This window comes from Meriones unguiculatus, chromosome 12 (genome assembly GCF_030254825.1).
Source record: "Meriones unguiculatus strain TT.TT164.6M chromosome 12, Bangor_MerUng_6.1, whole genome shotgun sequence".
In the NCBI taxonomy this organism is placed as follows: domain Eukaryota; kingdom Metazoa; phylum Chordata; class Mammalia; order Rodentia; family Muridae; genus Meriones; species Meriones unguiculatus.
In genome coordinates this window covers 55,479,426-55,503,757 of record NC_083360.1, presented here as the reverse complement: position 1 = coordinate 55,503,757, position 24,332 = coordinate 55,479,426, and the positions used below count along the sequence as shown (strand labels likewise).

At 38.3% G+C, this 24,332-nt stretch overlaps 1 protein-coding gene and 1 pseudogene across 35 annotated transcripts in view; one reads left to right on the top strand and one right to left on the bottom strand.

The window, feature by feature from the left end:
- The window catches only part of Ptprd (protein tyrosine phosphatase receptor type D), a 2,581,289-nt gene that overhangs the window by 1,734,729 nt on the left and 822,228 nt on the right, over positions 1–24,332 (top strand). The window lies entirely within an intron of this gene.
- On the bottom strand, positions 1,352–6,221 carry LOC110566285 (conserved oligomeric Golgi complex subunit 5-like; annotated as a pseudogene).

Genomic DNA, 24,332 nt, shown 5'->3' with positions numbered 1-24,332 from the left:
AAAATGAACACAGAAATTCATCAACTGAATATTATTGGTCTGTATATGAACCAAACATACCCAATCAGGTCTGTACAGAGATGAAAAATTTTCAGTGGAGTAAAAGTGTTTGTTGTATTTTCATCTTTTGTGATACCTCATGTGTTCTAGTTTCTCCATGTTCTAGTTAATATAGAAGAAAGTATTTCAAATTTTTAAAGTTTGTATTGAGTCTTTGTGAATTTCACTTCTTGCACTCTAATCCCACTCATTTCATTATCTTACGCTCCTATATATTCACCCTCCACCCTTGCAACTTTGTCCCTAAAAGAAAAGAAAAAATAAAAGTAAAAAAAACAATAATGATAGATAGATTGATAGATAGATAGATAGATAGATAGATAGATAGATAGATAGATAGATAGATAGATCTTGTCATGGAAGTGTGGTATATCACAGAGTGTGTTACATAGTATACTCTTTACCAAGACAGCTTTACTTTAAGTGTTAATTCCAATGAGTATGAGTCACAGTCTGCTTTGAGACCTCTGCTTTCTGCTACACTATCAATATTGGGTCTTCACCTGGATTCCTCTTGATATCTTGTTGCTGCCCTGTGTTGTGGAGATCCTGCAGCTTTTGTTCAGCAGCACCAGCCCCTTCATGATCCAGCAGTTCACAGATGTTGGGATCAGCAATTCAAAGCCCTGGATCTGGGCCTGGATGGTAGTTAAATTGGCCAGCATGCCCACTCTCCTTTACCCATGCCACAAGCACCAGCTTTCCTTCTTTGCCTGTTCTCCCACACTCATGCTACCAGCGCCAGGTCTTCCACTTTGTCCAGGCTAGGTGCAGGGCCAGCTTTCCAGAGTGCTGGAGCCTGGGGGGGGGCAGGATTGTGCATTCTTCAGACCTCACCATGGCCCAAGGCAGCAGTGCAGACAAGAAACATTCACATGGACTTTAGTGGTAACATGGGCCACAGACGTCAAAATAGACACCTGCTGCTACAGCGCCATGAACGCAGACATGGTTCTTATTGGCAATATGAGCCAGGACCTCACCATAGCCTCAGGAGGCAGTGTAGGCTACTCACATCAGGCTGTTCCTTACTACCCTCCAGTTCCATTTCTCTTCAACATACAAAGTGTTCTGCTTCTCTTTCTCTCTCATCTGCCCACCATTTGCTTCCTAATCTTGGTAGCATCTGAGAATCTGGGTGCTCTCTACCTTCAAGCATTGCATTTTGACAATTCAAGGTTGAAGTGCTAGAGGCAACAAGGAAAGATCAATAAGAAATACAGAAAGTAAAACTATAGTCTTTAGTTTCAAGTTGCAACTTTTGGATGGGCTTGTACATTGAGATTGCCCATCACTGAAGAGTAGGCATAGTCTTTTGAGGCATTTGAACCATAACGGGTTAAACTGGTACAAATTCTTTGCCTTCTCTTATTGCTTCTAACTTATTAAACATAAGGTTCCATGGCTCCCTGAGAAGGAGCACCCTGTCCTTTACAGATAAATGATCATCTAGCCACTGTGAGAAGTGTTCATGAGACCATTCTGTCCTCTGCAAAAGGAAGTTCAGCTCAGCCAGTGCTCCTATAAATAAAAACTGAGTAATGATGCTTAATGGAATAGCATCTCCACTGCTGGACTGTTGGCCACATGTTCACTTGTCTGCAAGTGCAGGGGACCAAATGACCTCAGCAGTGGACAGAATTTTCCCAAATCAGACACTTGTCTACAAAGTAGACTCAGAGCCAACTTCATCTTTGCAAAATCAGTAGCGAATTGCATTTTTTCCACCTTCACCAAGAAGTCCTATGAAACTGGCCTTGTGGATAAAACATTCAGTGGCAATCCTCTCAGTGTTGTTAAGAACAATATTCAAGCATCCAAACTGCTAAAAGTACTCATTCATAACTCTGGCAATGAAACATTGTAGTTCTTTCATGTATAGAGAATAAAAAAAAACATCATGCTTTCCTGAGCTGGATAATGACTCAGAAAAGTGTTCCTGATACATGGTTATGACTCTGGCCTTGAACATATTTGCCACTGAAGTCAATAAGGCCTGTAGAGCATTCCCCATCGATTGTCTTTAGAGCTGGCATTATAGTTTGCTCAGCTACTTATGAGAATGAGCTAGACTGGCAACCCCCATTTACTAATTTGGTGTGACTTAAACAGGGAATTCACCACTCTCACATTTCTTTTCTGTCTTCAGTGAGAGGCCCAATCACCTGGCTTGCATCTCTTTCAACAAAGAGAAGCTGCTCTGCTTTCACACCATATAACTGTATGGCCTTTGCCAAATTTTTTGACAAGGCTAATTTAAAGTTTTCATCAACAACAGCTACATTAAGTTCACTTGCTTTAGTTTTTTTTTTGGGGGGGGTTGTTTGTTTCTTTTTTGGCTTTTTTATTATTATGATTTATTATTATTTATTCAATTTTTATCCATGTTGTGGACCCTCCTATGTCTCCTCTCCTCCCAATCCCACCTTCCCTCTGTCTTCTCCCCCTGAGCCCCTCCCCTAGTCCACAGATAGCATAGGTCCTCCTCCCCTTCTATTTAACCCTAGCCTATCAGATCTCATCAAGACTGGTTGCATTGTTTTCCTCTGTGGACTGGCAAGGTTGCACACACCAGGGAGAAGTGATCAGAAAGCCTGCCACTGATTTCATGCCAGAGAAAATCCCTGCTTTCCTTACTAGGGGCCCCACTTAGAGACTGAGTCTTTGAGCTACTTCTGAGCCTGGGTTTTAGTCCTCTCCATGCATTGTTTTTGGTAGAGGTATCATTCTCTTCAGGCTCTCTGGAATCAGTTTTCATGGCTCTGTTGGTCTCTTTTTGGAGCTCCTGTCCCCACCAGGTCTTTCTATCCCCACCTACTTTCATAAGATTCCCTACACTCTGCCAAAGTTTATTCATAAGTCTCAGGCTCTGCTTCTATACCTCAGTCAGTAGAATCTTTCTGAGGCCATCTGTGGTAGGCTCCTGTCCTGTCCCCTGTCTTCTCCTGCTTGCGATGTCTATCATGTTTGTGCTTCTGAATCAGGATTGAGCATCTTTCCTAGGGTCTTCTTTGTTGTTTAGCTTCTTTAAGAGTATAGATTTTAGTATGTTTTTCCTATATTATATGGCTAATATCCACTTATAAATGAATATATACCATGTTTGTCTTTCTGCTTCTGGGTTACCTCACTCAACATGATCTTTTCTAGATCCCTCCATTTGCCTGTAAATTTCATGATTTCCTTGTTGTTAATAGCTGAGGAGTAGTCCATTGTGTAAATGGATACAATTTTTCATTTCTCTGTTGAGGGACATCTGGGTTGTTTCCAGCTTCTGGCTGTTATGAATAGAGTTGCTATGAACATGGTTGAGCAAATATTCATGTTTTATAGTTAAAAATCTTTTGGATATATGCCTAGGAGTGACATAGCTGGATCTTGAGGTAGCACTATTCCTAGTTTTTCAGAGAAAGCACCAGGTTGATTGCCAAAGTGGCTCTACAAGTTTACATTCCCACCAGCAATGGAGGAGGGTTCCCCTTTCTCCACATCCTCTCCAGCATATGTTGTCACTTGAGTTTTTGATCTTAGCCATTCTGATGGCTGTAAGGTGAAATCTCAGGGTTGTTTAGATTTCATGAGCATTTCTCTGGTAACTAAGGATATTGAGCATTTTTAAGTATTTTTCTGCCTTTCAATATTCCTCTATTGAGAATTCTTTGTTTAGCTCTGTAACCCATTTTTTTAATTGGATTACTTGGTTTGTTAGTGTAGCCTTCCTGTATACAAAACACAAAAGGACTGAGAAAGAAATTAGGGAAATTACATGCTTTACAATAGCCAAAAATAATATAAATTATTTTGGTATGATTCTAACCATGCATGTGAAAGACCTGTATGAAAAAAAAGTCAAGTCTCTGAAGAAAGAAATTGAAGAAGATACCAGTAGATGGAAAGATCTCCCATGCTCATGGATTGGTAGGATTAATATAGTAAAAGTGGCCATCCTGCCAAAAGCAATCTACATATTCAATGCAATTCCCATCAAAATACCCACACAATTCTTTACAGAAGCTGAAAGAACAATTCTCCACTTTATATGGAAAAACAAAAAAATCCAGAATTGCTAAAACAATCCTATACAACAACTAATCATTGGAGGTATCTCCATCCCTGATCTCAAGCTGTACTACAGAGCAATAGTAACAAAAACTGCATGGTACTGTCATAGAAAAAGAATGGTGGATCAATGGAATTGAATAGAAAACCCAGAAATAAATCCATACACCTATGGACACTTGATATTTTACAAAGAAGCCAAAACCATACAATGAAAAAAAATACAGCATCTTCAACAAATTGTGCTGGTAGAACTGGTTGTCTACATGTAGAAAATGCAAATAGATCTATATTTATCATCCTGCACAAATCTAAAGTCCAAGTGGATCAAGGACATCAATATAAAACCAGACACACTGCTGGTGTCTGCTTAGAAGAAAAAGTGGGGAGGAGCCTTGAACTCATTGGCACAGGAGACAACTTCCTGAACAGAACACCAACAGCACAGGCTCTAAGATCAACAAACAATAAGTGGGACCTCATGAAACTCAAAAGCTTCTGTAAAGTAAAAGACACTTTCTTCAGAACAAAAGGATAGCCTACAGACTGGGAAAGGATCTTCACCAACCCTGTATCTGATAGAGGGCTAATATCCAGAATATATAAAGAACTTAAACATTTGCTATTGTTTACTGATCTCAGCAAGCTTGTCAAAGAAAGGAGGATTATGCCACCATGAGGAAAAACGATGTTGATGAGATTGAAGTGTCACAGTAGGGATTTTGAGAGAAACAGCCTCAGAGAGTTTCAATGAATCTTTCAAAGTATTTTCTGGATTATAACCTGCCTTTTCCAGTATGCACATGTCTTGTGTATCATCTTTCATGTGTGGGAGGTCAACATAGAGGTCAGCAGTTCAACTTGTACTGAAATTTTCTCAGGTATTTTAATTGTACAGCTTAAGAGTCTTCAATAAGTCATTATAAAGATGTAATAGTCTAGGGTATTCACTTTCAAAGACCTGCTACAAAAGAAAGAACAAGTTGTTGCTGCATGAAAGTGCAAAGAAAGTGCCAGAGTAACTGCCCTCCAAAACATGTATAAATTTTAGGCTGTCCATTCTTAACTACTTCTTTTTTTTCCATGTTGTCTCACACAATTTTTTTTTATTTTTTTATTTTATTTTATTATTTTTTTTATCAGTTACATTTTATTAACTCTGTATCACAGCCATGTCCCGATCCCTCATTCCCTCCCAGTCCCTCCCTCCCTCCCTCATCTCCACCGTGCCCCTTTCCAAGTCCACTGATAGGGGGGCCTCCTCCCCATTCATCTGATCCTGTTTTATCAGGTATCTTCAGGTTAACTACTTCTTCACTGAAACAGATGTTAGAAACAGGATCTATCTTCATGGTTAATCTATTTTGTAAATGCTGTACCTGTTCACAAGCAGCACAATTATGATCCATGAGTTTTTCCATTTTGATCCAGATTGGAAGATAAAAAGCTGATATGTTTCCTAGAATTGCATAGTAACTCACCTGGGACTGCTTCTCACTTTATACGGAGAAGGCTGATGTCCTTTGCATTGTTGATACTATCTTCTATATATTAGCACAATAACCACCATGACATTGGTAACCATATCCTTCAAAGTCCTGAGATTATGGAAAACCTGAAGAGATGTTCCAACCTGAGTGGATTTTCCACACCTTTCTCCAGCAGTTAGCATGATTTTTCCATTTCATGTCAATTTCTTGCAACAAAGAGTAGATATTTTTCTATTGCTTCTATTCCAGAAAGATCTGTTTCTTGAGGAAGATAATCAAGTTTATTGAGATTCTGAGGAGATTTTGTTATTATTTCCCTTGCAGTTGTCCCTGAAGTCTCTTACTGAGATATGAAATGGGAATTCTTCTTCAAAGCCAATCCCAGGCACCTTGAAGTCTTTTAGTTGTGCAACACTGGTTACTGTTTTATTCTCTGGCTCAATAATTTATGATTTCATTGTATCAACTGTTCCCTGTTAAGATCCAATTCTCATCTGTATCATTGAAAAAATACCTTCCAAAGACTCAATCCCACTTGCTTGTGCCAGTAAATATGTCATGTCTTACAAAAATCTGTAGGTGCAGTTCTTAATGCAACTGACTGATACCTTGGGAAAATTAGCTAGTTGCTCGGCAATTCCAGCTTGATAAGTATTAAGATGTATAAGTTTTTATGTCAGTTTTCATTTCTCAACTGCTCCCTCAAGGTCACTGACACAGCTGTGGAACCCAGTGTCCCACAACTAGCCATGGAAGAAGCACTCTATTTTGAATTTGTTGTTGTTGTTGTTAGCTTTGTTTCCAAGATTGGATTTCTCCATGTAGCCTTGACTGTGCTGGACTCACTTTGTAGACCAGGCTGACCTTGAATTCACAGAGATCACCTGCCTCTGCCTCCCTGAGTGCTGGGATTACAGGTTTGTACCATTGTGCCCAGATTATTTTTAATTCTCATCCTACATTTGAACTGGAAGTTGGATTCATAATGGTGTCTATAAAACTCTATGTTTTGTTTTTACACCAATAAAAATAAACACCAGAACTAGCTGCTTCTTAGCTTTCTGTTGTTGATTAAATGCAATAATTCAGTGAAGATATGTTACTTGACACTTTGTAAGGAAACAAATTGCTAGTTCTTGGTTACATTTTAGAGTTGTATAAGTGAGAAGTCTCAGCAAGGACAGGGAGACTTAGTATGTTCAGACTTAGGTGTCACAGTCTATTGAAATGTTGCAGACAGGACCTTTGGAAAGTTTATAATAGATCATAATCCTCAAATTTGAATATTTAAACAATTTCAAAGATAAACTTAAATAGTGAATTCAAGTCATTACTCTAAGTCAAACCTGCCAGATACTCTCAGAGGAAGGGCCTGTGAATCCATGCCTTACCATCTTCAAGGATCTGCTTTTAGAATGAACCCAACTCAGAGTCTCCTGAATTCTAAAGTTCAGAAATGCAGCTTCATTAGTAATTAAATATGTGCATTTTTTGTATTGACCAACTTTGCATTGCCCCAAATATTGTCCATATATACATTAACGAATGACATTTGGGTTTATTTATATTTTTTGAGTTCTTTAGAGAATACTTTCTAGAGCCCTTCCTTTTTAATGAAAATATTGTTCATACAATATCTTCTGAATATGGTTTACCATCCCCTTAGTCCTCTCAGTTTCTCTTCTCTTCTCCCACCCAGATCCACATACTTTCTGTCTCTCATTAAGAAAAAAGCAAGCATCTAAGGAATAATAACAGAACAAAATAAAATAACACAAAATAAAAAGTCATAATAGATCAAAACAACAACACAGAAGAAAAAAAGCCAAAAAATAATAATAGTCCAAGAATACATATAGATACAGAGACACAAACATTCACACATACAGGAATTCCACAAGCGCATAAAACCAGAAGCCATAATATATATGCAACGGATATGATATGTAAAGTTTAAAACATATCCTGGCTCAACATTATGAGACTAAGATGCTATTAGGAGTCATTTCATTGATGTATATCTTTAACAGAACAGTAGCATTTGGCTTTCTAGAGCTTTCTATAGCACAACAGATTCCTAATGAAACATCACAGTCTCCATGGAATCACTGATTTAGCATGCTGATATTACATGCTATCTTTTGAGCCTTAACTAAAATAACTATGCATGACTTCTTTCTTCAAATAAATTAAGCAAACAGATTTCTTCAGTTTATACTTCTCTACTTTATGACGTACTAAAAGTTCGAAATGTATACTTTTCCAGGAGAAAAGTATAAACAAGCATATCCAAGCTCATAGAAATAGGTCCTTTATGTAGCATCAATGTATTCATATCTTCACAAATATTTTAATAATATAAAATTTGGGGGATGATCGAAACTCCGTTATTATAGTTCAAAACGTGTTTTAAATGTGTTATAATTTGGGAAAGATTCTGCAATCATTTAATCATGAAAAGTATATTTTATGGGAATATTTCTGATTTTCTTAACTTTGGTTTCAGGTCTTAGGAGAGTCTTCATGTTCCTTCTGAAAAATCATACAGCTACATAACAATCCTGAGATTCATTTCTTCAGCATTCTGTATAACACAGAGAGCTATTACTTCATCATCTTTACTAAGTTAAATTTGTGATACACTGTAGGAGGTACTCACTTTTATTGTTACTAAGAGGAAACAACAAAGTTAAAAAATGTAACTAATATTAAAAAAAGAGGAAACAAATGCAAATATGACAGCACATATCATAACTCATGTACATAGGAAACACAGGTAGGAGAACTGGAAATCATGTACAATCTGGTCTACATAGTAAGTTCAAAGCCCTTTCTCAATGCAAAACAAGCAAAAAAGATGCAATAGGAAAAAGGAGGCCTCAAGGTTTTACAGAAACAATTAGCCACAGTCAGAGACACTCATGGTGTTGACCCACTCCATCTCTCTCCTGTAGTGAATATAGGATGCCAAACAAATGAACAAAAAGCTAAATGAAGCTGTGACTTTTCACTGGTGTTAAAGGAAAGATTACAGATACACCCATTACAATGGCTGTCAAAATCGTTTTGCATGAATCTTACCATCGCTTTCAATAACTACCATTCACACCTACTACTGTGGCTAAAGATTTTCTACCTTCCCTTTTGCTGATGAATGATATAGAGTGAGTTCACCCGTACAACTTTTGTCAGAAGTGATGGCTGTGCTGCACTTACACTTGACTCATAATTTGCTTTAAAGTGCTATTTCATCCTCCACTGATCATGTGGAATTGAAATTATGAAAATAAAAACATTAAAAGTAACACACTGAGGCCGTTACTTTCTTTTCATCCTATATGCTTGGTTATCAGCTGGGCCATGATTGCAACTAACTTCTGGGCCACCAGTAAGACCCTGTTGTCTTAAGAGTGAAAATCTGCATCTTTATGAATTTTAGAACTTTATTTTTATTTTATTTTTTATTTTTAAGTGGGTATCGTGTACAAAGTTGAATCACCCTAGTTTCTAAGATGTGTCCACGTTGGTAAAGTAGTCACATTGGTTTTTGACACAGACAATAAAGACAAATCCTCCTGGAGGCAGATGAAAATCCAGAGATTCACTGAAATGTTACTCAGAACCAAATCACTGTGCACCTGCTGTGAAATTGGACCAAATTTCTCTATTCCCATTTCAATGTCTGCAGAAATTGGTCAGCTAAATGGGGCTAAATGGATTGTATTTTTATTCTCAATTTGCAAAACTATGCTGTTTGGGGGTCCAAGTCATTATATGATCCCTGATGGATCATGCTAATCAATGAAACAATAGTTTTCATTTCCATATTATTATCTATACATTTGTAACACCTGAAATCATATTGAATTCCTTTTATTCAACTTTCAAACTCTGCAGAGCCATCACTGAAGATTGTAATAATAATCATTTGGGTTCAATTATACCAAGTCTTCGAAGTGGTAAACTTTAAATTCAAATTGAGAAGAACATTCCTTTAATTGATCCATAATCTACACAGGACCCTCTACCCAAAGCAGAAGTGGCTCAGCTTTTGAAATATAACCAAGGCCCATAAGTGGCTAAGAACTTCAACCCACATCAAACAATCTTCTTAAAGCATACCACATACACATGTACAGAAAGATAAGGCAAACCCTTCATTAACCCTCCCCCTCCGGACACCTGTTGTTGTTGTTGTTGTTGTTGTCGTTGTTGTTGTCGTTGTTGTTGTTGTTGTTCTTCTTCTTCTTCTTCTTCTTCTTCTTCTTCTTCTTCTTCTTCTTGGTTTTTCAAGATAGGGTTTCTGTAAGTAGCTTTGGCTATTTTGGACTTGCTTTGTAGACCAGGCTGGCCTAGAACTCACAGAGATCCTTCTGCCTCTACTTCCCCAAATGCTGGGATAATAGGCATGAGCCATCACATCTGGACCCTTTGTGTTCTTACAGCAGGTAAAAGTGGAGAATACCTTGAAATCCTTTTGGAAATAAGAAAAGACATTTAACCATCCTTTACCCTCATGATCTGGTAAAACCAAGGAAGGGAGGAGTACTCCAGGACACCGAAGAAACTGTGGTTTGGGTTTTTGTAAGTTGACACCTATGCTATTAATGAAATTAAGAAAAAAATTCTAATATTAAATCATCTTATCACCTACCTTTATTCAGAAATACTTTGAACATGTTAATGTAGAGAAACAAATAGAGTATACCTGGAGGTGGGAGGAAACCCTCTGCCTTCATACTGAATATTCCTTTCCTCACATATCTATCTCTTGTTCGAAAGCCCTTTTGGTGAACACTAAGACAATTGTTACATAACTAAATTATGTTGTCCTCTATAACATTAATTGAGACTATTTTGTTTTATTTTTATTGGACCAAGTTCTTTGAAATGAAGGGAAATGTCCAATGCTTTGGTAATATCCTGTAGTAGCCTGTGTGGACTCACCTGACATATGATGCATAACTAGCAGTCACAGGATGAGGTGAGGCTTGGTTTACAAACTTTGAGTTGTAAACATTTGACCAGAGACCTGGTCAACTGCTAATCACAGCATTCCATGACTGTAGAAATATGTTAACATGTACAAGGCCTGCTGTCTTCACCTCGTTTCTTCCTCTAGTGCCCCAGGAAGTTTTATTAGGAAAGAGACTAAAGTGGGTCTTGTTAACTTTCCCTAGTTTTCTGGTCCTAATTCAGAACAGCTGCATGTATCTTCCGCATAATTTTGGGAGTCTTTCAAGACAGACCATTCTTAATATTACAAATATCTGTTAGTAACACCTGTGTTGTCACTGCAATTAAATATCTAGTGAATTTAAGTTAGGCATCACATAGAGACTGAGAACCGTGAAGAAATCTTCACAGATGTAAGGAAGAAATGAGAGTTTCCCTGGGCAAAGTTGATCCTGTGTGATCAGAGAATAAACGCATGCTTCTTTTTCCTCATCCAAGGTCTATAGTACACACACCTGTTAGAGAAACTCAGCGTGAACAAAACGTGTATGTGGCATGGGATTTCATTCACTTTCAACTTATCTCTTTGGAAACAGGACATAAAATCCCTGACTTTCTCATAATTTCTTTCAGAGATTTATTAAGACCAAAATTCTATGTGAATTTAAGCCTTCACATTTATTCTCTTTCTTAAAAGGTTTCATTTTGCCATGTGATGAATATTGGACTTGAGTGGATTATCAGGATAAAGAGAATTAGCTGAGGTTTGCTTCAGTCAAGAGACTAAAGTCACCAGAGGCTTTAAGGGAGTGCCTTACAATATAAATAGGACTAATCTCCTTCAAGCATTGACTTTCAAGAAAGAGAATTTTCTCAAGACCAGTGTTTTTAATCTGCAAGATCTACAACAAGATTGAAAGTAATGCCAGTGATAAGGGAAGCCAGCTGTGAGCTAGGAAACAGAGTGAGCAAGCAGCCAATGATCTGATTCATGAGGAATGTGAGAGGCTGGGGGTGGGGAGAGAGTAAGAAGGCTCTTGGATTGCCTAACTACTTCTAGCTCTGAAACTGCCATCCAAAGCCATCCCTGCCTGAAGTGAAAATGCACCCCTTGGAGGGGAATGAGTTATTAGCTGGAGGAGAACACCCACTGAGATGCTGTAGATGTAGACCATGCCCAAAAGCTTCCAGTGTTTCGATTTTTCATGCCAAAGGCATCCGTGCCAGCTACAAAACAGGTGGAATTATTCTAGCATCCCTTTGTAGGGAGAAAGAAGCATTAGATATCTGTTTTAACTGAGGTAGTGGGGCACCAGTAAAAGCAGATAATGTGACCACAAAATGAGGCAAGAAATATCCCCAGCCAGAAACTGTTGGAGCCTGGCAGTGACCTGTACTTCTAAACTCACACCTCTCTTGGAAGCTGGAAGGAATACTTCTTGAGTGTCTGGCTTTGGTGACAAAAAAAAAAAAAAAAAGTGATTGTTTATTTTGTTATCATGCAATTTGTGAGGGATAATAAAGAAAAGAAAGCAAATGCCTCTATGTTTCAGACATGTTTTCATGTGTTTGTGGAGGGTTTTTTAAAAATGGGTTTCTTTAGTATCTCCACAAGAAAAATTAATGTTCACTGTGTACGATGGAATTCATAGTTAAAATAGTTTCCAATCTTCATGTGATTTGCCTTTGAAACACTTGGATGGCCTTAGACCCTCAGGCAAAAATTGTTGTTACACTATTTTGCTAGCCAGTTCACTTGTTTGCAGAGGCTAAATGTGGTGCCTAAAAGAAATGGTCCTTCTTATACTCATTCATATATTAGAATTTCAGAAGTACATTTACTTATAGTCTTAATATAGAGCATATAAAATTAAAAAATAAGGTTCTCACTGCTGCTCAAAGTCATGACTGAACATTCTAGAATAAGGAAGCATAGGGCCAAGTGAGGCTACCCACCAGGGAAGCATCCTGAAGGTCCCCCTCTGAAGACAGGGTTAGTGGCTTTTAGAAGTGTTGACATTCTGTCAGCTACACTGAAAACCAGCCAGCTCCAGCAAGCACTGACACAGTTAAGCCCTGTTCCAGCAAACTAAGCACAACTAGGCACTTCCTTTTTGCCTGCTGAGTTCCTAGTTAACTCCTTGAACCCACCTCCATTTCACTTTTCCTGGAACATTTTCTTGCTCTATGTGAGAGATTTTGAAACAGATAACCAAAGCACTCAATTTATTTCTTGGTCATTCCCACTGTACTATAAATTCCATTAGGATAATATGTTTACCATCTATGATAATTGTGTGCAAACCATTTCTGTAAAAGCCCAGGCAGCAAGTACACATGAGATGTTAGAGACCATACTATATCTGTGCCATGCATATATTCAATGTGTCTGTAGCACATGCACGCACACACACATATACACACTCACACACACACAAAGCCAAAAACATAAAGCCATATACAATATGTAGGCAAATGTATGTGGCTGTGTTCTAGTAAATTCTTACCCGAAAAACCGTGATGGGCTGAATTTGCCTCTGGCTTAGAACAGTACTTGGAACAGAACATTCCTTGAGCTAGAAGATCTATCTAAATGGAAAGCTAAGCTGATAATGTTCTGAGATCAGGAGAAGAAAATGTGTTTGAGAGCTCTTGTTTAGTTGTTGGATTATTTTTTGATTTGATGTAATGAAGAGGAAGGAGTTGGGAAAGTCTACATTTCTGGCCATAACAAGGATGCCAATGTATAAAAACAACAGCACTGGGTGTGGTCAGAGGTAGTGGGAGAAGAACATGGAGTTATCTTTGCAGTCTACGAGCAGGAGAACTCTGTGCCACTCTAGGACAGTGCTTCAAGATTGTACCGCATCCTTATCTACAGGACTTGTAAGAACACACATACCTGCATCGTACTCATGATTCCGGGGTAGGTTCACAATTTGCATTTCTGTCATGTCCCAGAGTGATACTAAAGTTTCTGTTTGACGCTATGCTGTGAGACCAGCTGTCATAAAAAGATATGCCAAAGTTTGATAACTTGGTGTCATTAGTATTGGAAGTGACTGGGATTAAAAGACAAGCCAAGAGAGATTGCAACATATCAAAAGCTTAATAATATGTGTGTAAGTACTGCTTAAAACAATTGACTTACAGCCTTTTCAGATGAAAGTAATAATTGTTGTTGTTGTCCTACCCCTGACAGTCTATTTCTGTGATTGAGTTCAGGCACTCACACCCTGTTCTCATACCATTCTTGACTTGAGAAGTATATCCTGGGTTAGGAAGAAGAGCTTTGATTCAGTGATAAAACTGTACACCATATCACTTTCTTTTGAGCATCTGTATCCCAGGAAAATTGATCTCTCATCTTCAGTTTATATATCAGATTTGAACATCTGAGCCTTCCTTACAGCTGATGTAGTAGTCCCATCAGATTGAGATCTTTCCTTCCAAACCAGGAAAGGTATGACCTCTAGGAAAGATCAAGAAAGGCTACAGGCATTGGGGCTAAGCAATTCCATCGCCATGCACTATCCGAAAAAATTAGCAGGAATAATTCCTTAAATAAAGCAAACATAACAGGCTTCAAATCTCTGAAATCTCAAGCTTCATAGTTAACATTTGTTGGAGAAGTTTTGTGCATAGGTTTTGCAATTATAATCAGAGGCATTACTAAGCATAGACTGCTCTCTGCTCTGCTTGCTTTCTTATAGCTTTTCTCTACACTGTCCTTATTATCATTGGCATGGTTTTTAGTATTAGCAATTATGTTGAAAGCCACTATTTATTGAATGCTCCCTACAGTGTTTCATGTTTATTTCCTTATTTCATTCTCAGAACCATTGCTGGCATATGTCATTTTATCTGTATTTCGGAGAAATGCAGAGACTAATGAACTTGCTAAAAATCAAAATTTTAATAGGCAACAGGAGAATTATTTCCAGACCTGACAGGATGGAGTCCATCCTCACCTAGGCTGCAGCACTCTAGGTTTTCTTTTTCTTTTACAGGTAAAATACAAAGAAACAACAAAAACTGTACAAATACTGGAATTTCAGTCTTTAATACTGACTGTGTACAATTAAAGTTAGAAAAGAACAAGACTATCAAAGACGTGAAGGTATAGAAACATCTTAAAGCTCTCGTGATCCTAACCCACAGCAGGTGAGATACACATTGTATACATTTGGAGGTCTGCCTGGAAATCTCTCTACATAATCCACTGCTAAGGCAGAACTCCACCAGGACTTTCCATCCCTTTACCTGCATCCTTAGTTTCTGCCTCAAGTTGAGAAGCAGGTTTACTATTATACGAAAAGGTGTGCTTTCCACAGTGGGACATGAAGAGCCTATGTGAGAAACAAACAGTGCATTTTACAGATACTGGTCATATCTCCAAGCAGAAGAACCAGTGAAGTACAAGGACAGCTCTGCACTACAGGCTATAACAGGACATCGCTTTTCTCTTTGCTTTACTTTTCTCGATCTCTTTTTAAACCTGTGAGTTTATTGGACAGATACTGAAAATCTATGAGGGATACCACAATGTACCATTCCACCATGGACTCCCCCTTTCTATCAGCTTCCATCTCTTGTATTTATAGAATTTGCCAAGAGTGTTTGCAGGGTGTATGATCATTTCTATGAGTATGTATGTTTATGTACCACATGTCTGCCTGGTTCCTCTAGAACTCAGAGGAAGGTGTCAGATCCACTAGGATTGGCATTACAGATGGTTGTGATCTTCCATGTGAGTGCGGGAAATAGAAAACCTGTCTTCTGCAAGAGCAGTCTGTGCTTTTAACCATTTTACCATCTCTCCAGCCCCTTATATAATCATCTTAGTTGTTCATTAGCATCCAAACAATCCTCAGTCTAGACTGAGCAAAAGTCATGTTAATAAGCCACAGCACTTATACAACCTATTGTGTAAATATTAAGCAGAAACAATTATTGATTAAAATGAATTTATAGTCTCTTTGTTCTTAGCTAAAATCTAGTGACTTGGTCTAGAAACATGCTAGAAAATGTGATTTATGTCCATTCATGTTAAAACTTGATCTGTGAAAAACCAAATGTTATAAATGGCATGTCATGAAGAACAAATATTATGTCAATAAAACTCACTCACAGGATGAAACTCCCTTCCTGAAACTCACTCCCTTTCTGAAACTTGAATTGACTTTGAGTAAGAGAGTGTTTTGTAGGCTAAGCATGTGAGCTAGCAATTGTGTTTCATCCTCTATATAGAAAGAATGGCATCAAACAGAAAAAAAAAGAAAGAAGGGAGGAAAGAAAGGAGGGAGGAATGAGTGGTGAGGAAGGGAGGGAGAATGGGAAGGAGGAAAGGAGAAAGAGAAAGATGAAGGAAGAGAATGAAGGAGGGAGAAAGTGAAGGAAGAATAAATGAAGGAATAGGGAGGAAGGAAATGAGGGAGGGATAGGCAGGTGGAAAGGGAAGAAGGAGAGAGAAAAGAAGGATGGAGGAAAGAAAAACATTTTGCTCTTGCTTGCTTGTAGTAATCCTTTGCTACTCCAGCATAGCATTGCCCATCTAAACCAGTACGAGGTCTCATTAGAACTACTCTATTCTTCTAAACCAGATTAAAGGTTTTGTTGGCTCCACACATATCTTTACCACTTAAAGAAGATTATAGTTGTATTCTGAGAAAAAAAATAAAAGTAAAATGGGAGAAGACAAACATGAAATACTGTTCTAAGGAAGAGAAGAATTAAATCATGCAGTGAAGTGCAAAATACATAATTATACATAAAAAGAACCAATTACTATGGAAAACTATAAAACTCATGGCTTGAAACACTACTAGATGACATATTCTAAGACTTACAATAATTTAATTTAATTTTTATTTAATTTTGAGTTTAATTTAATTTTCATGTATTTATTATATTGCTTTCCAAATAGACTCTTACTTTATTTTTAAAATATTAATTGCATTTTTATTTAAATATAGTGTACATACATACATGGGAATGTTGGCCATGTGTGTGCTTATGGCTTTGAAGGCCAGAAAAGGGTGTCAGATCCCCTGGTGTATGAGATGCAAGCAGTTGTGGTCCACCCTATGTGTGCTCTATAAACTGAACTTAGGTCATCTAGAAGAACAGTAAGTGCTCTTAATGGCTGAGAACCCTTTTCTGCCCCATTGTAACCAATAGGTTTCTTATTTTCAAGATATGAGAATGAAGTGCGGCAGTATTATAAAGAAAGTAAAATTGATAATGATGGAAATTTTGTGTGAGAATAGTGACTTGAAAATTTATCATGGAGAAAAAGTAAAATAAAACAATTTAAACTATACTTTCCTATGAAATATATACAACACTGGCTTTCAACAAGTAAATGAGATCATGTGAGCTGATATAACAAAGGAAGAAGTGTGCATCATGGCCATCAATCATAAAATAGACAAGAATATGAACTACTGGAGTAATTGAGCACCATAAAAATATTCTAAAAGATACCATCCATAGGGCCATGACAAATAGCCTAATCACCAATAAGAAATATATGGAGTATTTGTTAATGAAAACTTCCCAACCTGGTACAAATGCAAGTATCAAAATAGACAGCAGCCCCACATCTCTCCAGGTTCATCATTGTTCTCTCTCTCTCTCTCTCTCTCCTCTCTCTCTCTCTCTCTCTCTCTCTCTCTCTCCCTCTCTCTCTCTCTCTCTCTCTCTCTGTGTGTGTGTGTGTGTGTGTGTGTGTGTGTGTTTGCATGCATATCTGGTCAGACACAAGCATTTACACATATATATACTCTTGCTGACGTATCTAGTCAATTGATCGTTTACTAGCTAGTTTCCTTCATGATAAATAAAATTCACATAGCAGAGGCAGATAAGAGTTTAAAGTCTCTTATTGCTACCATACCACTCCAGAAACATGAAATATGGTCATAATATCTAAAACATTTACTGATGAACAAGCATCGAAACTTCTTTAAGTTTCTTATTTTTCAACCACAGAGGATGAAATATTTACTTAAGACAACTACAATGAATGTGTTAACAACTGGATTCAACATGGTGACCATTTAGTTGCTGGGCATAGATGTGGCCATTTCAATGTCATATATCAGATTCCTTGCCAAAGAATACAGACATCTGATTTCTGAAATCTTACATCTCATTCTTGTGCAGGCAGGAATCCTACACAAGACTTACACTCATATCAATTGAAAATTCATTTCTAAATCCATTAAGCTGACCATTCCAGCTTTTTATTTGAACCTACATAAGAATACTAGAGATAGTGGCTTGCCCTGGTCCAGCAGGGCTTCAACGGGGTTCCTAAGGGAGGAGAGTGGAAGGAATTGGGGAGGGGAACAAGAAGTGCAAGGAAGAAAGCCAAGTCTGTTTGTCTGATCAAGGCTTCATTTATTAGAAATTTTTACCCAGCTTATATAGGGAGAAGGCAGGAAAGGGGGAAGGTAATTAGCTGCTGCAGGAGACAGGAAGAGTGCTTTCATGTGTTAAATAGGGTGCCTGCAAGATAACTTAGGGATGTTTTCTCAAGGATGCTCTAACAAAGGGATGTCCTCACAGTCTCTCACCCATGAGTTAAGATCCTAGATAACTTTCACTAAATAGCTTTAGGTCTCCACTAAATGACCTTTGCTCACTATTTGGCTTTGGCCTAGCAAACACCTTTTGTCTCCACTAGATAGCTTTGACTTTGGCTTCCGTAGATAGATATCCTTGGCTTACTAATTGACTTTGGCTTTCGTAGATACCTTTGTCTTCAGTAGAGAGCTTTGGTTTTGGCTTCCATAGATACCTTTGGCTCCCGGCAGTGGCTGACATGTGTGACTTTGGAACATGGGATTCTGATTAGAAGTCTTCAGTTGCTAGCTATCCCGGGATATGTCCATTCAAACCAACTGATCTCTACAGTTTTAAAGTTAAACCAACAAAAATAAACAAACACAGATACACACGGAGAGAAATCATGCTGTCTGTGCTGAAATATTTTAAATATAAAAAGTACATCATAACAATTCTAGTCCATGGAGATGGGTAATCAACATATTTAGAGAAAAATGGGAAGAAATAACTACTATAAGTTGTGATATTTTAAAAGACCTTTGAACAACCAGTCAGCCAGTATACAATTCCTATTTCTTATGAATTAAAGGCAAATGGCAGCTTTACTAAATTTAGATAGAGCACTGCAGGTAAACATTTTTTATATATAATTTATTCACCTTATATCCCAATTGTAGTCGCCTCCATCATCTCCTCACTGTCCCACCCTTCCTCCCTCTTCCTCCCATCCTCCTCCCCTAGTCCTGAGAAAGGGGGAGACCTCCACCCATACCATCTGATCCCAGCCTATCAAGTCTCATCAACACTGCCTGCATCCTTCTGGTACCCAGGCAAGGCCACCCCACCAGGGAGAAGTGATCAAAGAGCAGGAATCTGAGTTTGTGTCAGAGGCAGCCTCTGCTTCCCTTACAAGGGAACTCATAAGGAAACTGAGCTACCTTTCGGCTAAATCTGAGCAGAGGGCCTAAGTCCTCTCCTTGCTTGGTCCTTGGATGGTGCATCTGTCTCTGTAGGCTCACCTGGAGCTCCACAAAGAGAAAAACAAAGCCAGCATATCTGGGCACTACAGGTAAATTTTCTTTTTAATAATAATAATAATAATAATAATAATAATAATAATAATAATAATTACAACTTACTTTGTATCCCAGATGCAGCCTCACCTCCCTCGTCTCTTCCCAGCCTTACTCTTCTTCTCTCTTCCCCCACAACCTCCCTCTGCTAGATCACTGATAGGGGATGTCCTCATCCCCAACTATCTGATCCTAGTCTATCCATCCAGTCTCATCAGGATTGTCTGGATGCTCTTTCTCTGAAGCCTAGTAAAGCTACCTCTCCAAGGAGGGGTGATCAAAGAGCAGGTAACCAAGTTCATGCTAGAGACAGCCCCTGCTCCCCTTACTAGAAGACCACCCTGGAAACTGAGCAGCCCATGGGCTACATATGAAGAAGGGTTCTAGGTCCTCTCCATGCATGGTCCTTGGTTGATTCATCAGTCTCTGCAAGACCCTCCTGGGCTTAGAATTTTTGGCTCTGGTGGTCTCCTTTGGGAGCTCCTCTCCCCTCTAGGTCTTTCTATCCTTCCTTCTTTCATAAGATTCCCTACATTCTGCCCAGTGTTTGGCTATGAGTCTCAGCATCTGCTTTCATACCCTGCTGTGTTAGAGTCTTTCAAAGGTCTTCTGTGGAAGGCTCCTGTCCTCTTCCGACTCTTTTCTCCTACTTCCAATGTCTATTCTGTTTGCCTTTCTGGATGAGGAAAGCATCTTTGCTAGTGTCCTCCTTTTTGTTTAACTTCTTTAGGAAGTTAGTATATTTATCCTATATTATATGGCTAATATCCACTTATCCATGAGTATAAACCATGTGTGTCTTTCTCCTTCTAGGTTACCTCACTCAGAATTATCTTTTCTGGTTCCATCCATTTGCTGACAAAGTTCATTATTTCCTTGTTTTTAATTGCTGAGTAGTATTACATTGTGTAAATGTATCACGATTTCTGTATCTGTTCCTCTGTTGAGGTTCATCAAACTTGTTTCCAGGTTCTGGCTAGTATGAGTAAAGCTGATATGAACATAGTTGAGCAAATGTCTTCGTATGGTTGAGCATCTTTAGGTTAAATACCCAGGAGTGGTATTGCTGAATCTTGAAGTAGCACTATTCCTAATTATCTGAAAAAGCACCAGATTGATTTTCAAAGTGGTTCTACAAGTTTATATTCTCACCAGCAAAGAAGTGTTTCCCTTTCTCCATAACCTCTCCAACATGCATTGTCACTTGAGTTTTTGATCTTAGCCATTCTGATGGCTGTAAGGTGGAATCTCAGTACTGTTTTGATTTGCAATTCCCTGATGATTAAGGAAGTTGTGTATTTCTTTAAGTGTTTCTCTGCCATTCGATATCCCTTTATTGAGAGTTCTTTGCTTATCTCTGTATCTCATTTTTTTAATTGGATTACTTGGATTGTTGTGTTTAACTTCTTGAGTTCTCTATATATTCTGGATATTAAGTCTCTGTCAGATATAGGGTTGGTGAAGATCATTAAATTATACAATGGAAAAAAGATAGCATCTTCAACAAATGATGCTGGTCCAACTGGATCTCTACATGTAGAAAAATGCAAATAGATCCATATTTATCACTCTGCACAAAACTAAAATCCAAGTGGATCAAAGATATCAACATAAAATGAGACACTGTTAGAAGAAAAAGTGGGGGAGAGCCTTGAACTCATTGGCACAGGAGACAACTTCCTGAGCAGAGCATCAACAGCACAGGCTCTAAGAGCAGCAATCAACAAATGGGACCTCATGAAACTGAAAAGCTTCTGTATGACAGCCTACAGACTGAAAAAAGATCTTCACCAACCCTACAGCAAGCAAACTTTCTATGTGGAATGTAGGCTGAGAACTGATGTAAATGAGCTATCACTGACTGTCTTTTGTGGTATAATAGTCTATGCCCATAAACTCCAGAATCAGCTCGCCTAAGGTCTGATTAGTTCTGCTACTGCCTTCCTGTGAGTTTAGACATACTATTTAGTAATAGTTTATAATTTCAAGGTGGGAATGATACCTGTCACAGGTGCTGGGAAATTTAGGTAAATTGAGACATGTAAAAGAGAATAAATTCCGAAAGCATACCAGACAGTATGCTTAGTTACTGATATTAGTTAGTTATTGATATTGTTTGATACACTTATATCCACTTCAGATATGGCTGATAAATGTAATATAACAGAAACAGCTTCCATTGCACTTGGTGTAGATGAAATAAAATAGAATATCTGAATTCCTGGCATACAGTGACCCACTAAATGATACAACAGTGATACAGCTTTCTAATGAAACCATTAAGGTGAAGTCACTGCTCTCAAATCTTGGAAAGCCTAGCAATCACAGCCACAAATGTAACTATGAGGATGATCTCTGAATGAAAAACACAATAATCTCAAGACCTTCCTGGCCCATAGATATTATGCTTTCTTGGCCCATAAAATCTACATGCCCCAGTTTTACCCAACACAGGGTACTAGACAAGAGTCAATGGGAGTGACAGAGAACCTGTTCTGTTTTTTTTTTTTTTTTATCATTATAAATGTTAGAAGCTTTTAGCAGCACCTCAGAAAAATAATGTTTTAAACCTGGCCAGAGAGTTGACTCAGCAGTTAACAGCATCTGTTGGACATGAAGAGGACCCAGGTTTGATTACTAGCACCTGTAAGGCAGCTCACACCTATCTGTAATCTTTCAGTCCCCGGGGATCCAATGCCCTCTTCTGACTTCTGTGGGCACTAAACACATACATGGTATATAAGCATACATGGCGTGTATGCATTCATACACATAAAATCAGATAAATAAATCTTTGAAAAAAATTGCACCTAAAATATGGTCCTGACACATCAATTTTATTTTACTTGAATAGATTTGAAAAGTTAAACTGATAATCCCCCGAATGTGTCAGCTCTGTCTTTCAGTATCTTGAATCCATTCTCCTAGATCATTATACAGATGTTTTGCTTTTTTACCTTGGAAATTCTGGTCTTACTTGATGAAGTGCTCAGTCACCTATAATCTTGGGAGAGCCACAAATGATGATAATTACAATTTATGGAGTCACCCAGAATAAAGAATGCTGAGTCTGAGAGCTGATGTGATTGTGTTTTTACTTTAGATCAGCAGAAAATTTAAAAGACAGAACATCTTTGAAGCATCATATCCAATTGCATTTTCTCTGTTTTATTAGCTATAGTCATTAAGGAATCATTGAGGAAAAGATAAGATTGCTCTGCTAGCTCAGTTAGAGAATCTGCATAGTAAAGAATAAGCAAGGAATAATTATAGCAATTTACTGAGAGACCAGGAGGAGCTCAGTGAAGCAATGCTGGACTAAAGCAGAAGAGCTTTGGAGATAGGTGAGGCATTTGCAAGAGCTGGATGACCTTGCACTAACTTCCTTCAAACTACTTCCTCTTTCACTAAACTGAAAAACAATAAACACACCATCACTATAGCATCTTTCATCCGTGTAATTCCATGACTGGAATAAGCTAATAATTACCAGTCTTGGATAAACAAAAAAATTTCATATGTATATTATTTGAGATGCTTGGCAATAACTTATCTTCTTAAAATGGTGAACAGTTTGATTTTGTTTTCTGTCTCAAGTATTCCTTGGTGTCTTAAAAGTCTCACTGAACAGCAGCCATCAGCCTGGGCAATATCCAGCAGTTTGATGGTATTGCAGCTAATTTCAGTAATTGAAATTCAAGAATCACATTAACTCACTTGTTCCTGTCCTGAGTGAAGGGCTTTCCACTTCTTTTCAGACTACAGAATCAGCAAAGGCGGTGGCCAAAAGAGCAGTTTGTGTCAGTGAGGTGTGTGAAGCAGCACTTCACCTCCTACTATCTTTGGGAGCAATGTGCAGTTCCTACCACACATTTTGTTGTTGTTGTTGGACAATATCAGCAGAAAGGAAAAATAACAATGAGAATTAACTTTTACCCTGCCAAATGGAGAGCAGAGAGATTCCTCTATACGGAGAGTAGAGGGTCTCACCAGTATAGAGAGCAGAGGGGTTCCTCTCTATTGGAGAGCAGAGAGATTCATTTCTATGAAAAAGAGAGGGCTTCATCAGCGTGGAGATCGGAGGGGTTCCTCTCCCTGGAGAGCAGAGGGGTCAGTCTCTAGGGAAAGATGGGTTTCTCTACATGGATATCAGAGGAGCTCATCACTACTGAAAGCCAAGGATCCTCTACAATTAGGAGTACACACATTTTCATTTTCATTTTATTTTCAATGAAACAGAATTGCTAAAAGAAAAAGAAAAGGTGAAGGAAACCATTTCATTTTTTAATATTTAACAGGAACTATTGTGGCTAATTACTTCCTTAAATATAAGATATTTATATTGAACTTAAATATTTGCACACAAAAATATTCATTAAAATATTGATCACAAATGGGACAGACATCAGAAGAGGGAGAAAACAGGGAACAGGACAGGAGGCCACCACAGAGAGCTTCTGAAACACTCTACCCAGTAGGTATCAAAACATATGATGAGACTCATAGCCAAACTTTGGGCAGAGTGCAGGGAATCTTATGAAAGAAGGGGGAGATAGTAAGACCTGGAAGGGACAGGAGGTCCACAAGGAGAGCAACAGAACCAAAAAGTCTGGGCACAGGGACATTTTGTGAGATTGATACTTCAAACAAGGACCATTCATGGATATAACCTAGAACCCCTGAACAGATGTAGCCCATGGCAGCTCAGTGTCCAAATGGGTACCCTAGTAATGGCAACAGGGACTGTCTCTGACATGAACTCAGTGGCTGGCTCTTTGATCACCTCCCCCTGAGGGGGGATCAGCCTTACTAGGCCACAGAGGAAGACAATGCAGTTTTTTACCTTTTGAAACAATTTTATTTCTTTGATTTAATATCATATTTTCCAAAGGAACTGCATTGTTCAAATTGTATTATTATTATCTTTTTATGTTCATAGCAGCTTTGTTTTTAATTATTTATTTAGTTTTTATTTATTACCATTTATTTTGTATCCCAGCTCCTTCTTCCTTCCCTCCATATCCTACCCTGCCTCCCTCTTCTCCTCCCATGCCCTTCTCCTAGTTCAGGGATAGGTGAGGTCCTCCTCCTTTCCCTCCCACTCTAGCCTATCATGTCTCAT